Genomic DNA, 15,290 nt, shown 5'->3' with positions numbered 1-15,290 from the left:
ATGATGTTGATTATTAAGCATGCATTATAAATTAATATGCCACTCCACCTTGTATCCACGTTATTTTCCCCTGGTTCCAAATGTAACAGCTTGATCCCTCCAGACTTAAAGTACCTCAATTAGGTTGCCATGTTTAAACTCTGCCGGGATTCAGGTATTTGCTGCTGGTTCCGATTTCTTTGGGGTCCGTGGCTGTCACTGTGGTGATGATGAGTGGGTTCCTTTAGACATGTAACGCGTTTCTCCGCCTTGTTCCGTCACTCTCAGCGGCTTCCTCAGACATAGTCCTTAATGAGCCCCGTTGTCCTCTTTATATATCATCATATATCACTATATTGATATCACCTGGTCTCGTCTGTGCGCCTTCTTGCGCTTGTGTGTTCCGTCTTGCGTTCCAAGACCCTTTTTATTGCGCATGCGTATTTCTTAATGCGTCTCAAAACCTCCGTCTCATCTAGCATATTTGTTGTTTCTATACTGCTTATGTCCTTAGAGGTTTTTCTCATTCCGCTATATCAGCTTATGTATATTTATGCATCTTTACACTCTCCTTGGATTGAATATACAACGCTGTCTCTTGTCAAAAACAGAGTTTTATAGAAAAAATGTATACAGTCATCTCTAATTTCTCCATAGTTGCATTAAACAGTATTGTATTAAACCTCTTTCAACAAGTAAAATTCCTTCACTCCACCCTATTGTTTACCTATATTACTTTAATTACCATAATATTTTCTTTACCGCATTTTTTCCCCCCCCCCTATATACCATATAAATAATCAGAGAGAAACTTGGATACATATAAACATATTTGTTGTATTTTACATATTTTTCTACTATTTATTTATATACATTTGGTACCCTATATAGTATTTAATTCATTAGGGATCAATTTTTGTCTAGTGATTCTTATCTTTAAATCCAAAAAACATTGCTTAATATCTAAAATGCATCATGAATGTAATTATAACCTCATAATTTAGGTTAGGACATTCACACAGAATAACACTGTTTCAAATCCTGAGGACTGTCCTTTTCAAAAACAAGGCTATATCAGCTTTACAACCAATCTTCACACGTGTTTTTTTAAAAAAAAGAAAAAGTATACTTTAAACTTATGTTTAGTAATATATGTTTTTATAAGTTTTATTTAATGAAAAATGTTTTTGTTTATATATGAAACTCTTTAAAAATAAATTATACATTTTTATTTTTTGGAATTGTGTGACGAGTATTAAAACCCTTTTTTCTATATACAGGAATACATAGTATTATATATACGTGTTTATGAGAATTTTTATTCCTTTGCCAGTGGTGTAGCGCATCCCCAAAACAAAAAATTCTTCTGTTTTAAAACTTGTTGCATATGACAAATGGTGCCCCAGCCAATCAGCTCTCAATTGTCATTTTTCAAGTACATGGCAGTTAGGAGCTGATTTGCCGGGGCACCATAATTGATACTCACGACTTTTAGAACTTTTTATCTGTCTGTCTGTCTGTCTGTCTATCTATCAATCTATGAAAAATAACAAAGAACAAGGGCGCCTCCTAGTGCAATAATGGAGATACCAGTATCACATGTGTAATCAGAGCTATGAGTAAACCTGTACCATGTATAAATGAATAGATGAGCTTATCTCATATCTTTATGTTGATCCTTGTAAGGTCACTGACAGTTACACTACTTTTCTCAGGTTTTAATGGAATCCAAAGTACATAAAAGCATATGTAAAAATACATAGAAATACATAGTGTAAAACAGTTTACAATTATAGAGCTTCATTAGGATAAGTGAGTGCTTGTACATTAGAAAAATAAATAAATTGCTTATCTGAAAATCAGCATGCAATGTGTCACCAACATGTTTCGTCCAGGTGGAGCTATGTCCTCTCCTTAAAACTTCCTTAGGGGTAAAAATAAATATATATATTTCTCTTACGTCCTAGAGGATGCTGGGGACTCCAAAAGGACCATGGGGTATAGACGGGATCCGCAGGAGACATTGGCACACTAAAAAGACTTTGACTGGGTGTGAACTGGCTCCTCCCTCTATGCCCCTTCCCCAGACCTCAGTTAGACTCTGTGCCCAGGAGTGACTGGACACACACTAGGGGAGCTCTACTGAGTTTCTCTGGAAAATACTTTTGTTAGGTTTTTTATTTTCCGGGAGACCTGCTGGCTACAGGCTCCTTGCATCGAGGGACTGAGGGGAGAGAAGTCAGACCTACTTCTTCTTAGTTAAGGGCTCTGCTTCTTAGGCTACCGGACACCATTAGCTCCAGAAGGTTCGATCACTTGGTTCGCCTAGCTGCTTGTTCCCGGAGCCGCGCCGTCACCCCCCTCACAGAAGCCAGAAGGAAGAAGCCAGGTGAGTATTAGAAAAACAGAAGACATCAGACGGCAGAAGACTTCAGTAACGGTACAGCGCAGCAGTAGCGCTGCGCTCCATGCTCCCACACACTTCACCAACGGCACTTACAGGGTGCAGGGCGCTGTGGGGGAGCGCCCTGGGCAGCAGTTACTGGGGTCAAATTTACCTGGCAGAAGGCATATTCGGTGCCCGGGCACCGTATACAATACCCCCGCCAGTATAAAAATTTCAAATTTTAGTGGGACTATAGCGCCCCGGGAAGGGGCGGGGCTTAGCCGCACAGCTCACCAGCGCCATTTTCTCTCTCCACAGCCGCTGCAGAGACGCTGGCCCGGACCTCCAAGCTTCTTCCAAGTAAAAGGGAGCAAAACGGAGGGGGGGGGGGGGTCACATGCAATTTGGTGCTTTTTTATTATTGTATGGCAGCGCTAACAACATATATTATTGCTTGTAGTATATGGGCGCTGGGGTGAGAACTGGCATACTCCCTCTGTGTTTCTCTCTCCAGGCTTCCCTGTGGGTCTGTCCCCTTGATTTGGCCAGTGTGAGTGTACGTGTGTCGGTACTACGTGTCGGCATGTCTGAGGCTGAATGTTCCTCCCCGGAGGAAGTTACTGGGGGCACAGAAAAGGATTTGGGAATGACTCTGTCGGCACAGCCGACTGCTGATTGGGTGAATATGTTGAGTACACTGAATGCAAATGTGGCTTTATTGTCTAAGAGGCTGGATAAATCTGATTCTCAGACACAAGCATGGAGAAAATCCATGGTGGACGCTTTGGCTCAGGTACAGACCCCCTCAGGGTCACAAAAATTTTCATTTACCCAGATGGTAGATACAGATACCGACACAGACTCTGATTTCAATGAGGCTACTTTACACCCAAGGGTAGTTAAGAGTATTCAATACATGATTGTGGCTATTAAAGATGTTTTACATATCTCTGACGAACCAGCTGTTCCGGACACAAGGGTTTGCTTATTTAAAGGGAAAAAGCCTGAGGTGAAGTTTCCCCCCTCTCATGAAATGAATGCTCTTTGTGAAAAGGCTTGGGAGTCGCCGGACAAAAGGTGGCAGATTCCCAAGAGAATTTTTATAGCATATCCTTGCCCCTCTGATGACAGGAAGAAATGGGAGTCGTCTCCCAATGTCGACAAGGCTCTATCCCGATTGTCCAAGAAGGTGGCGCTTCCGTCCCCTGACACGGCTGCTCTCAAGGATCCGGCGGATCGCAAGCTGGAGACAATATTGAAGTTAATACTGGTCATTGCTCAGACCTGCTGTGGCGTCGGTATGGGTGAGTAGTGCTATTGCTAAGTGGGCTGATAATTTGGCTTCTGATATGGATACCCTTGATAAGGAGAACATTCTTTTGACTCTTGGTTATATCAAGGACGCTGCAGATTACCTAAAGGATGCGGCGAGGGATGTTGGCCTCTTGGGATCAAGAGCCAATGCCAGGGCGGTCTCGGCCAGGAGGGCGCTTTGGATTCATCAATGGAATACTGATGCCGACTCCAAGAAAAATATGGAAGCTCTCCCCTTTTAAAGGTAGTGTCTTGTTTGGTGACGGCCTTGCTGACCTGGTGTCTACCGCTACTGCGGGTAAGTCATCTTTTCTTCCTTATGTTCCCACACAACAGAAAAAGGCGCCCCATCAGCAGATGCAGTCCTTTCGGCCTAATAAATACAAAAGAGGAAAGGGCTCGTCCTTCCCCTCTTCAAAGGGTAGAGGAAGGGGAAAGAGGTCGCCTGCAGTGTCAGGCACCCAGGACCAGAAGTCCTCCCCCGCCTCTACCAAGTCCACCGCATGACGCTGGGGCTCCCCTGCGGGAGTCCGTGCCGGTGGGGGGGCCGTCTCTGATTCTTCAGTCAGGTCTAGTTTCAATCGGCCCTGGATCCTTGGATTTTAGACATAGTGTCCCAAGGGTACAAACTGGAGTTTCAGGAGAAGCCCCCCCGCCGCCGCCGCTTTTTCAAGTCAGCCCTTCCAGTTTCTTTTCCAGAAAGAGTAGTAGTAAATGCTGCGATACAATAACTGTGTCAACAGAGGGTCGTTGTGCCGTTTCCCCCGTCCCAGTGGGGGGAAAGGTTCTATTCGAGCCTCTTTGTGGTGCCGAAGCCGGACGGCTCGGTCAGACCGATTCTGAACCTAAAATCGCTCAATCCACACTTGAAAACTTTCAAGTTCAAGATGGAATCTCTTCGAGCTGTGATTTCCAGCTTGGAAGGGGGGGGGGGGGGGGTTATGGCGTCAGTTGACATAAAGGATGCCTACTTACACGTCCCGATATATCCTCCTCATCAGGCCTTCCTGAGATTTGCGGTGCAGGATTGTCATTACTAATTTCAGACGTTGCCGTTTGGGCTTTCCACGGCCCCGAGGGTTTTCACCAAGGTTATGGCAGAAATGATGGTGGTACTTCGCAAGCAAGGGATCACAATTATCCCGTACTTGGACGATCTCCTGATAAAGGCGAGATCAAAGGAACAATTGCTAAGAAATGTGGAACTCTCCCTGTCGGTTCTGAGACATCACGGTTGGATTCTAAATTTGCAAAGTCTCAGTTGATTCCGACAACTCGGCTGCCCTTCCTGGGCTTGATCCTAGACACGGAGCTACAGAGAGTGTTTCTTCCGGAGGACAAAGCTCTGGAAATACAGACCATGGTCAAGGAGCTTCTGAGACCGACAAGAGTGTCGATTCATCAATGCACTCGAGTGCTAGGGAAGATGGTTGTGGCTTACGAAGCCATTCTGTTTGGCAGGTTTCATGCCCGGGTATTTCAGTGGGATCTGCTGAACAAATGGTCCGGGTCTCACCTGCACATGCACCGGAAAATAAGTCTATCTTCCAGGGCCAGAATTTCTCTCCTGTGGTGGCTGCAAGGCTCTCACCTTCTAGAGGGATGCCGATTCGGAATCCAGGACTGGGTCCGGCTGACCACAGATGCAAGTCTCCGAGGCTGGGGCGCAGTCACGCAGGGAAGAAGTTTCCAGGGAAAATGGTCAAGCCAGGAATCTTGTCTCCACATAAATGTTCTCGAGTTAAGAGCCATTTACAAGCAAAGAACCTTCTTCAGGGTCTCCCTGTCCTGATCCAGTCGGACAAAATAACAGCGGTGGCGTATGTAAACCGCCAAGGTGGAACAAGGAGCAGGGCGGCAATGGCGGAAGCCACAAGAATTCTCCGCTGGGCGGAACAGCACGTGAGCGCTCTGTCAGCAGTCTTCCTCCCGGGCGTGGACAACTGGTAAGCAGACTTCCTCAGCAGACACGATCTCCATCCAGGAGAGTGGGCTCTTCATCAAGAGGTATTTGCAGAAGTGACAAGGCGTTGGGGAATTCCTGTGATAGACATGATGGCGTCTCGCATCAACAAGAAGCTTCCAAAGTATTGTTCCAGGTCAAGGGACCCCCAAGCCTGTGCGGTGGACGCCCTGGTAACTCCGTGGGTGTTTCTGTCGGTGTATGTGTTTCCTCTCATTCCAAAGGTGTTGAGGATCATAAGACGAACAAGTGTTCAGGCTATACTCGTCGCTCCAGATTGGCCACGGAGGGCCTGGTATCCGGATCTTCAGGAATTACTAGTGGAAGATCCCTGGCCGCTTCCTCTAAGAGAGGACCTCTTACTGCAGGGGCCCTGCGTGTTTCTGGACTTACCGCGGCTGTGTTTGATGGCGTGGAAGTTGAACGCCAAATCCTAGCTCGGAAAGGCATTCCCGGGGAGGTCATCCCCACTCTCCTTAAGGCTAGGAAGGAGGTCACGGCGAAACATTATCACCGTTTTTGGAGAAAGTATGTGTCGTGGTGTGAAACCAAAGCAGCTCCTCCGGAGGAATTTCACTTGGGTCGTTTCCTCCATTTTTTGCAGGCAGGCGTGGATGCAGGCCTGAAATTGGGTTCCATCAGAGTACAGATTTCGGCTTTATCTATTTTCTTTCAAAAGGAATTGGCCGTCCTTCCTGAGGTTCAGACTTTCGTGAAGGGAGTGCTGCATATCCATCCTCCATTTGTGCCACCAGTGGCGCCGTGGGATCTTGAAGTGGTGTTGCAGTTTCTTATGTCTCACTGGTTTGAACCTTTGCGTAAGGTTGAGTTAAAGTTTCTCACTTGGAAAGTGGTCATGCCTTTGGCTTTGGCGTCTGCCAGAGGAGTGTCTGAGTTGGCGGCTTTGTCTCACAAGAGCCCATATTTGATTTTTCATGTGGATAGAGCGGAAATGAGGACTCGTCAACAATTTCTGCTGAAGGTGGTTTCTTTGTTTCACATAAATCAACCTATTGTGGTACCTGTGGCTACGGATGCTGTGGCAGTCCCAAAATCTCTTGATGTTGTAAGAGCTTTGAAAATTTATGTCGCCAGAACAGCTCAAAATAGGAAAACAGAGGCTCAGTTTGTCCTGTATGCTTCCAACAAGATTGGAAATCCTGCTTCTAAGCAGACTATTGCACGCTGGATTTGTAATACGATTCAGCACGCTCATTCTTCGGCTGGGTTGCCGTTGCCGAAGTCAGTAAAGACCCATTCTACCAGGAAGGTGGGCTCATCTTGGGCGGCTGCCCGAGGGGTCTCGGCACTTCAACTTTGCCGAGCAGCTACATGGTCGGGTTCAAACACTTTTGCTAAGTTCTACAATTTTGATACCCTGGCTGATGAGGACCTGATGTTTGCTCAAATGGTGCTGCAGAGTCGTCCGTACTCTCCCGCCCGGTCTGGAGCTTTGGTATAGACCCCATGGTCCTTTTGGAGTCCCCAGCATCCTCTAGGACATAAGAGAAAATAGGATTTTAATACCTGCCGGTAAATCCTTTTCTCCTAGTCCGTAGAGGATGCTGGGCGCCCATCCCAGTGCGGACAGTTCCTTGCAGTTGTATTGATACTGGTTATTTTCGGTTACACGAGGTTTGTGTATCGGTTATATTCAGCTTGTTGCTGTTGTTAGTTCATACTGTTATCTGGTTTCCTCCTGATCCAGTTGTACGGTATGTTTATGGTGTGGGCTGGTATGTTTCTCGCCCTTAGTTTAACAAAAATCCTTTCCTCGAAATGTCCGTCTCTCCTGGGCACAGTTCCTATAACTGAGGTCTGGGGAAGGGGCATAGAGGGAGGAGCCAGTTCACACCCAGTCAAAGTCTTTTTAGTGTGCCCATGTCTCCTGCGGATCCCGTCTATATCTATTGTCCTTTTGGAGTCCCCAGCATCCTCTATGGACTAGGAGAAAAGGATTTACCGGTAGGTATTAAAATCCTATTTTATATATATATATATATATATATATATATATATATATATATATATATATATATATATATGTATGTATGTATGTGTATATATATATATATATATATATATATATATGTATGTGTGTGTGTATATGTATATATATATATATATATATATATATATATATATAAAACCCCTATTTGAGTGGTGGTTTCCTGTGTCCTATGTAAATAATATTTACACACAGCTTTTAATGTTTTAAATAATAATTAGATGTGTATAGATGCACTGTTTGTGGGGTGATCTGAGGGTTTCTATGGTAACCCAAGAGAAACTATAAATAGCAAGGCATGAGCAGTAACAGTTGGTGCTAATCGCATATGTACTAACAGACCCGTGAGGTGATGTGTGCAGGAAGTCCCCGGGCTCCCCCCCCCCCACCCCTGCAGCTGGAAGGAGAAATGGCCGTGCTGCGGAGGAGGAGGTGGGGGGGCCGCACCAGCATCATGGAGCTGCACCAGGAGGCTTACTGAACGGAGGTGAGCAGGTTTGTCGTGAGCAGCGCAGGGCAGCGGCGGAGGTGGTGGGATGTGGTTAGAAGCCCATAGGCTTCTATAGGTTATCACCACAAAAAGATGGTGATACGCTTTGCATCGATAAGCTGCCGGACGGGGTTAGTATATTTAAAAATGCGGTAAAACCCCCGAAAATGGGCGTTTTACTGTTTTTTTCCTTTAGTACATCCCACCCCATGTGAGGTAACTGACTGGATAAACATAGGGGGAGATGTACTAAGCCTTGAAAAGTGATACAGTTCACGGTGATAAAGTACCAGCCAATCAGCTCCTACCTGCCATGTTACAGGCTTTTTTTGAAAAATTATAAGAGCTGGTTGGTTGGTACTTTATCACCATGAAAAGTATAACTTTTCAAGGCTTAGTACATCTGGCCCAGAGTCCTGCTGATTCCCCTACATCTGGCGAGGGGAAAGGGGGAGCAGTTCCTGAGGTAATGGCCTGAGTGAAGGGACAGGCTACAGGACTGGTGATCCCCAGGAGGAGGATCTGAGGAAATGCTGTAATTGCTGCCTGTGTGGGCAGAATCTGAGATAACGGCGGAACCATAGGTGCCGATTTATGTTTTTGCTGGTGGGTGCTCGGCGGGATGTGGTAGCGGGAATGAACGGGCGGCCGCGGCAGTGACTAATGCCCATTACACATTATGCAACACACCGTAATGCCCATTATACATTATGCCACACACTGTAATGCCTATTACACATTATGCCACACACCATAATGCCTATTACACATTATGCCACACACCGTAATGCCTATTACGCAATATGCCACACACTGTAATGGCCATTATGTGTTATGCCACACAGTTATGACCCTAACACCATTTTATGCCCCACACACAATAATGCGCCTTACAAATGATGCAACACAGTAAGGCTTCTAATTACTTTTAAATTACCTGCCTGTTGTCAGGGGTCTCATGCTCGTTGCCAAGTGTTTCATGCACGTTGTCAGGGGTTTCATGCTCTGGGCTCCATGCTCGCAGGGGTCTCCTGCGCATTTGCAAAGGTTTCATGCGCGTTGTCAGCGATCTCCAGCACGTTGCCAGGGGTTTCATGCGTGTTGCCAACAAAGTATGGGAGGGAGGGTCTGGTGTCACACATACATTCAGTGGGTCTTGGGGGAGAGGGTCCTGGTGTCACACACACATACATACAGTGTGTCTTGGGGGAGGGGGGCCTGGTGTCACACACACACATGCATACAGTGGGTCCTTGGGGAGGGGGGCCTGGTGTCACTGGGCGGACTTCTCAGTAAGGCGCCATCTTTTTTGTCGCAATGGATTGCACCTGAATGAGGAGGGGTCTGTGGTGCTGGGGGGAAGGATGGTTAGAAGGTTGGAGGAGCTTGGGGGGAGGGTTTAGTTAGAAACTACGGGTCATGCAGTGAGAATAGTAAAGATGGTGGTAGTGAACTAAATGGGGGTGGAGAAGGGGGGAGGGAAGGATCAGCCGGCAAGAGTACTTACATGGGTACTAAAAGGGTATTACCAAAGGTATTGCCAAAACATTAACTAACAACAATTGTGGGTCTTCATTACAGCATATAGAAAATGATGTAAGTAGCATAAGGGAAAATACTTATGTTGGGCTGGACAATTTAGAAGGACTAAATGAGTTGATCAAGGAGAATAGTAAGTATGATGGGGGTGGAGAGGGAAGGAGGAGAAGAACTGTCAGTAAGAGTAACTCTAGGGAGGTACTTGTAAACAATGATAGGCTACCCTTGAAAAAACAAGGGAAACACCAAACTAAAATGTATGCTTGCGAACGCAAGAAGCCTAGCAGGTAAAATGGAGAAATTGGAATTGGTAGCATCAAAGGCTCAGTATGATATTATAGGTATTACGGAAACATGGTGGGACGACTCTCACGACTGGGTTGCAAACTGGGGGGGTATTCTCTTTTCAGGAGAAACAGGGCTAACAAAAGAGAAGGAGGTGTATGTCTTTTATGTTAAGCCATCTCTTAAACCATACTTAAAGGAGGTTATTTTACGAGGGGACTGGAGACAATGTGGAGTCAATATGGGTAGAAATCTCAAGTGGGGGTATTGATGTAAAAATAAGAATTTACTTACCAATAATTCTATTTCTCATAGTCCGTAGTGGATGCTGGGGACTCCGTAAGGACCATGGGGAATAGCGGCTCCGCAGGAGACTGGGCACATCTAAAGAAAGCTTTAGGACTAACTGGTGTGCACTGGCTCCTCCCCCTATGACCCTCCTCCAAGCCTCAGTTAGGATACTGTGCCTGGACGAGCGTACACAATAAGGAAGGATTTTGAATCCCGGGTAAGACTCATACCAGCCACACCAATCACACCGTATAACTTGTGATCTGAACCCAGTTAACAGTATGATAACAGAGGAGCCTCTGAAAAGATGGCTCCCAACAATAATAACCCGATTTTTGTAACAATAACTATGTACAAGTATTGCAGACAATCCGCACTTGGGATGGGCGCCCAGCATCCAATACGGACTATGAGAAATAGAATTATCGGTAAGTAAATTCTTATTTTCTCTAACGTCCTAAGTGGATGCTGGGGACTCCGTAAGGACCATGGGGATTATACCAAAGCTCCCAAACGGGCGGGAGAGTGCGGATGACTCTGCAGCACCGAATGAGAGAACTCCAGGTCCTCCTCAGCCAGGGTATCAAATTTGTAGAATTTAGCAAACGTGTTTGCCCCTGACCAAGTAGCTGCTCGGCAAAGTTGTAAAGCCGAGACCCCTCGGGCAGCCGCCCAAGATGAGCCCACTTTCCTTGTGGAACGGGCTTTTACAGATTTTAGCTGTGGCAGGCCTGCCACAGAATGTGCAAGCTGAATTGTACTACAAATCCAACGAGCAATAGTCTGCTTAGAAGCAGGAGCACCCAGCTTGTTGGGTGCATACAGGATAAACAGCGAGTCAGATTTCCTGACTCCAGCCGTCCTGGAAATATTTTCAGGGCCCTGACAACATCCAGCAACTTGGATTCCTCCAAGTCCCTAGTAGCCGCAGGCACCACAATAGGTTGGTTCAGGTGAAAACGCTGGAACCACCTTAGGGAGAAACTGAGGACGAGTCCTCAATTCCGCCCTGTCTGAATGGAAAATCAGATAAGGGCTTTTACAGGATAAAGCCGCCAATTCTGACACGCGCCTGGCCCAGGCCAGGGCCAACAGCATGACCACTTTCCATGTGAGATATTTTAACTCCACAGATTTAAGTGGTTCAAACCAATGTGACTTTTGGAACCCAAACTACATTGAGATCCCAAATTGCCACTGGAGGCACAAAAGGAGGCTGTATATGCAGTACCCCTTTTACAAACGTCTAAACTTCAGGGACTGAAGCTAGTTCTTTTTTGGAAGAAAATTGACAGGGCCGAAATCTGAACCTTAATGGACCCCAATTTCAGGCCCATAGACACTCCTGTTTGCAGGAAATGTAGGAATCGACCCAGTTGAATTTCCTCCGTCGGGCCTTACTGGCCTCGCACTACGCAACATATTTTCGCCAATTGCGGTGATAATGTTTTTGCGGTTACATCCTTCCTGGCTTTAGATCAGGATATGGAAGACTTCATCCGGAATGCCTTTTTTCCTTCAGGATCCGGTGTTCAACCGGCATGCCGTCAAACGCAGCCGCGGTAAGTCTTGGAACAGACAGGGTCCTTGCTGGAGCAGGTCCCTTCTTAGAGGTAGAGGCCACGGATCCTCCATGAGCATCTCTTGAAGTTCCGGTTACCAAGTCCTTCTTGGCCAATCCGGAGCCACGAATATAGTGCTTTCTCCTCTCCATCTTATCAATCTCAGTACCTTGGGTATGAGAGGCAGAGGAGGGAACGCATACACTGACTGGTACACCCACGGTGTTACCAGAGCGTCTACAACTATTGCCTGAGGGTCTCTTGACCTGGCGCAATACCTGTCGAGTTTTTTAATCATGTGGACGACTTCTGGGTGAAGTCCCCACTCTCCCGGGTGGAGGTCGTGCTGAGGAAGTCTGCTTCCCAGTTGTCCACTCCCGGAATGAATACTGTTGACAGTGCTATCACATGATTTTCCGCCCAGCGAAGAATCCCTGCAGCTTCTGCCATTGCCCTCCTGCTTCTTGTGCCACCCTGTCTGTTTACGTGGGTGACTGCCATGATGTTGTCCGACTGGATCAACACCGGCTGACCTTGAAGCAGAGGTCTTGCTAAGCTTAGAGCATTGTAAATGGCCCTTAGCTTCAGGATATTTATGTGAAGTGATGTATCCAGGCTTGACCCTAAGCCCTGGATATTCCTTCCCTGTGTGACTGCTCCCCAGCCTCGCAGGCTGGCATCCGTGGTCACCAGGACCCAGTCCTGAATGCCGAATCTGCGGCCCTCTAGAAGATGAGCACTCTGCAACCACCACAGGATGGATACCCTTGTCCTTGGTGACAGGGTTATCCGCTGATGCATCTGAAAATGCGACCCGGACCATTTGTCCAGTAGGTTCCACTGGAAAGTTCTTGCGTGGAATCTAACGAATGGGATTGCTTCGTAGGAAGCCACCATTTTTACCCAGAACCCTTGTGCATTGATGCACTGAGACTTGGTTCGGTTTTAGGAGGTTCCTGACTAGCTCGGATAACTCCCTGGCTTTCTCTTCCGGGAGAAACACCTTTTTTTTTTTTTTTCTGGACTGTGTCCAGGAACATCCCTAGGAAACAGAAGACAAGTCGTCGGAACCAGCTGCGATTTTGGAATATTGAGAATCCAATCGTGCTGCCGCAACACTACCTGAGATAGTGCTACACCGACTTCCAACTGTTCCCTGGATCTTACCCTTATCAGGGAATCGTCCAAGTAAGGGACTAAAACTAAAATTCCCTTCCTTCGAAGGGATATCATTTCGGCCATTACCTTGGTAAAGACCCGGGGTGCCGTGGACCATTCCTACGGCAGCGTCTGAACTGATAGTGACAGTTCTGTACCATAACCTGAGGTACCCTTGGTGAGAAGGGTAAATTTTGACATGAAGGTAAGCATCCTTGATGTCCCGAGACATCATGTAGTCCCCTTCTTCCAGGTTCGCAATCACTGCTCTGAGTGACTCAATCTTGAATTTGAACCTCTGTATGTAAGTGTTCAAAGATTTTAGATTTTAGATTTAGATTTAGAATCGGTCTCACCGAGCCGTCTGGCTTCGGTACCACAATAGTGTGGAATAATACCCCGTTCCCTGTTGCAGGAGGGGTACCTTGATTATCACCTGCTGGGAATACAGCTTGTGAATGGCTTTCAAAACTGCCTCCCTGTCAGAGGGAGACGTCGGTAAAGCCGACTTTTGGAAACGGCGAGGGGGAGACGTCTCGAATTCCAATATGTACCCTTGAGATATTACCTGAAGGATCCAGGGGTCTACTTGCGAGTGAGCCCACTGCGCACTGAAATTCATTGAGAACGGGCCCCCACCGTGCCTGAGCTTGTAAGGCCCTAGCGTCATACTGAGGGCTTGGCAGAGGCGGGAAAGGGTTTCTGTTCCTGGGAACTGGCTAATCTCTTCAGCCTTTTTCCTCTCCCTCTGTCACGAGCAGAAAAGAGGAACCTTTTGTCCGCTTTCCAACAAAGGACTGCGCCTGATAATACGGCGTCTTATTTTGAGAGGCGACCTGGGGTACAAACGTGGATTTCCCAGTTGTTGCCGTGGCCACCAGGTCTAAAAGACCGACCCCAAATGTCCCTTTTCAAAGGCAATACTTCCAAATGCCGTTTGGAATCCGCATCACCTGACCATTTTACTGGTAGAATTGGACAACGCACTTATACTTGATGCCAGTCGGCAAATATTCCGCTGTGCATCATGCATATATAGAAATGCATCTTTTAAATGCTCTATAGGCAATAATATACTATCCTTATCTAGGATATCAATATTTCTCTATCGTCCTAGTGGATGCTGGGGTTCCTGAAAGGACCATGGGGAATAGCGGCTCCGCAGGAGACAGGGCACAAAAAGTAAAGCTTTTCCGATCAGGTGGTGTGCACTGGCTCCTCCCCCTATGACCCTCCTCCAGACTCCAGTTAGATTTTTGTGCCCGGCCGAGAAGGGTGCAATCTAGGTGGCTCTCCTAAAGAGCTGCTTAGAGAAAGTTTAGCTAGGTTTTTTATGTTACAGTGATTCCTGCTGGCAACAGGATCACTGCAGCGAGGGACTGAGGGGAGAAGGAGTCAACTCACCTGCGTGCAGGATGGATTGGCTTCTTGGCTACTGGACATCAAGCTCCAGAGGGACGATCACAGGTACAGCCTGGATGGTCACCGGAGCCGCGCCGCCGGCCCCCTTGCAGATGCTGAAGACAGAAGAGGTCCAGAATCGGCGGCTGAAGACTCCTGCAGTCTTCTAAAGGTAGCGCACAGCACTGCAGCTGTGCGCCATTTTCCTCTCAGCACACTTCACACGGCAGTCACTGAGGGTGCAGGGCGCTGGGAGGGGGGCGCCCTGGGAGGCAAAATAGTACCTATAAAGGCTAAAAATACCTCACATATAGCCCTAGAGGCTATATGGAGATATTTAACCCCTGCCTGATTTCTCAAAATAGCGGGAGACGAGCCCGCCGGAAAAGGGGCGGGGCCTATCTCCTCAGCACACGGCGCCATTTCCTCTCACAGCTCCGCTGGTCAGGACGGCTCCCAGGTCTCTCCCCTGCACTGCACTACAGAAACAGGGTAAAACAGAGAGGGGGGGCAAATTTATGGCGATATTTTTATATAACAAAGCAGCTATAGGGGAGCACTTATTATAAGGCTATCCCTGATATATATATAGCGCTTTTGGTGTGTGCTGGCAAACTCTCCCTCTGTCTCCCCAAAGGGCTAGTGGGTCCTGTCTTCATTAGGAGCATTCCCTGTGTGTCTGCTGTGTGTCGGTACGTGTGTGTCGACATGTATGAGGACGATATTGGTGTGGAGGCGGAGCAATTGCCAAATATGGGGATGTCACCTCCTAGGGGGTCGACACCAGAATGGATGCCTTTATTTATGGAACTACGGGATAGTGTCAACACGCTAAAGCAGTCGTTTGACGACATGAGACGGCCGGACAATCAATTAGTGCCTGTCCAGGCGACTCAAACACCGTCAGGGGCTGT

This window comes from Pseudophryne corroboree, chromosome 2, assembly GCF_028390025.1.
Source record: "Pseudophryne corroboree isolate aPseCor3 chromosome 2, aPseCor3.hap2, whole genome shotgun sequence".
NCBI classification, from domain to species: domain Eukaryota; kingdom Metazoa; phylum Chordata; class Amphibia; order Anura; family Myobatrachidae; genus Pseudophryne; species Pseudophryne corroboree.
The sequence above is the reverse complement of the archived record's forward strand: the minus strand, read 5'-3'. Positions refer to the sequence as shown.